The following is a 2,562-nucleotide window of genomic DNA, read 5'->3' as shown; positions in this document are numbered from 1 at the left end:
GCTCCGCCGCCGCTTTTCTCCGGCGACGCCTGGAGCCTCGCTCGCAAACGGCGGGAGGGAGTCGCCGCCGCGCGCGCATTCGGGCCCCGCCCCTTCCCTCCCTCCCTCCCAACGCCGCCGCCGCGCGCGCGCCCGTGGTGGGTGGGAGGGGGCGGCTCTGCGCGTGCGCGGGGACCTGAGGCGGCGGGTGCCGGTCCCGGGGAACCGAGCGCGGCCGCGGCCCCGCTCACGGCCGAGCCCCGGCCCTGCCGAGGCCTGCGCCGCTCCGGCACCGCGAAGGGGCTTCCGGGCCACCCGGGCTGCGGCCTGCCTCCCCCGCGGCAAGCGGCTCCAGGCGCGGACGCCGTCCGTGAGCGGGCGTTTGCCCGCGGCTCCCCCCCGGGCCGCTTCCCCGCCTCCTGCCCGAGCCGCCCGCGGGGCTTCGCGGCCCGGGCGCTGCCCTCCGCAGCCGCGTGCGGGCAAAGCGCAGCCTGCGCCGGGCGGGGAGGCTGCCAGCGGGGCTGCGGCCTTTTGCTGGGGCTTACTCAGACTTTACTAAGGCTCGACTCTTCGGGGGAGAGCCCCGAGGGGCAGGGGCTGGCGAGCGAGGGGGGAAAGGGGTCTCTCCTTGTGCATACGGTCCTGAAATCAGATGTGCAAAATAAAGATTAGCTGGGACCTTCCAAAGCTATGGTAAGCGTAAGTCTCTTCAGGGCATGGTTTCAGCAGGCGGCAACAAAGACATCGTCATTCTTTTCACATCCTCCTCCAAAACGTGTACGTTGGACCCAAATATACCCTCTGGCATCTTTTGCTAAGCGTTAGATATTTTCATGCAGTCATCAAGGACAAGTGCTATAAGCAGAATCTATTTTTTTCTTACGAGTTGGCTTGAACACCAAGTCTAGCGCTGACGCTCCTGAAAGTTGTTCGGGGAAGGTTTAGGCTGTGCAAAAGACGGTACCGCCAAAAGCACGGTGCTCTGCGGCACCACGCAGCCGCTTCAGCGCAGGGACGGGTTTGCCTCTGCCGCTGCTCAGTCACTAGCGTCACACCTTGTAGCCTTTATGTATGTTTATGTGAATTTCACGTGAAATAATCCACGTGAAATAATTTGGTCGAGGCTTGTCCCCATAAGCAGCAGGATCCCTAGTGAAATAAGATCTCCCTCGTGCCTGGAAAAGAGTGAGGAGAAGATCAGATCGCATATTTGCCGAGCCAGTTTGCTGAACCCAGGCCCTGCTTCGAGAATAGCCTTTCTCCTTGGTACCGCTTCTCCTCTCTCTCATTGCCGCATCCTCCAACAAAGCATTTACTGACGGGTCATGCCCATAGGCCACCAAGAAGCAAAAAATGACACAGACCATCCGATCAAGGGGCACGCAACAGGAGGGTGTTACACGGTGACGCGGCTGCACGTGAGCTAAGACTGTTTATTAGAGCTGTATACTGAGGTGAAACAATTGCTACAGGGAAATGCAGTGCTGAGGAGAGGTGGTGCAAAACGTATGAGGGACAAGTCCTGTTCCCCTACGGCCACGTACCCACCAGGAACTCTTGGAATCGGTGAATACGTTATTTCTGCAGATCTTCTCAAAGTGCATCTGTAGCTACAGGCCCATCTCTTTCGGTATTTTAAACAATCCCCCTTCGATCATGGCACAATGAGATGTGTAACAGCTGCTGTACCAGTCATTCCCCAGCACCAGTACAGGTACCAGTAAGGAACCGCTGGCCGTGGGTTTCAGACATGAGCAATTTGGGGAGAGAAGATGCTTTGTGACCCTCCTCTGTTCAGAAAGTAACGTCTTTAACATCTTGATAACTTAGAAATGCAGGCAGCCAAAATCAGCAGTCATTCCTGAAAAATCACGCCTCCACGACTACTGGGTTTTCAGGGGGTTGTTGGTCCCCTGGTTGTACCACGCACGCTTAAAATGGAGCTGCCCACTCCCCTGTCACAGACACGGCTTTAAGGCCTCAACCTGAAGCTTGCCAGTAGCAGAGCTGTTACTGCTTTCAACCAGCGTTCCCCTCATGGAGTCGCTTCTGAGGTCATGCCTATAGTTCAGTTAAATAACTGGTACAGTGGCCTAAAAAAAGCTAAGTAGCACTTGTGCTGTAAAACACTAACTTGCTAAGCTTTTGCATGCATGCCAGCTTCCATCGCTAAGCACGTAATTATCTGGCTAACACTAGTCTGCATTAGAGCTTTCACCATCACCTATTTCCATGTAAGAGCTGCTACGGAACTGACTTGGGTGCTTTGCGGACATTCCTAATGCTTTCAAAGAGAAAACAGGAACTCCCTGGACACATTCAGAGCTGTACTTTTAAGGCAGAGAGACTGACTTTCAGGTTTCGGTGTTCAGCTTTCTCAACCTCTCAGCATCTGAATTAAAGCCTAAATTATGCGATTCTGACTTTTAGTAAGCACAGCATCTGCTAGGAGTTCAATTTTGTGAGTGCGCATTTGTGATGTAAATAATTTCCAGCAATAACAGAGGCATCACGTCAAGCCTCGGCAAGGTGGGGGGAAATTCAGATTGCAGTCAAGCAGTGCTCCTTGTCAGGAGAGGCGAT

Source organism: Gavia stellata, chromosome 14 (assembly GCF_030936135.1).
Source record: "Gavia stellata isolate bGavSte3 chromosome 14, bGavSte3.hap2, whole genome shotgun sequence".
NCBI lineage: Eukaryota > Metazoa > Chordata > Aves > Gaviiformes > Gaviidae > Gavia > Gavia stellata.
This window is presented reverse-complemented; position numbering follows the sequence as displayed.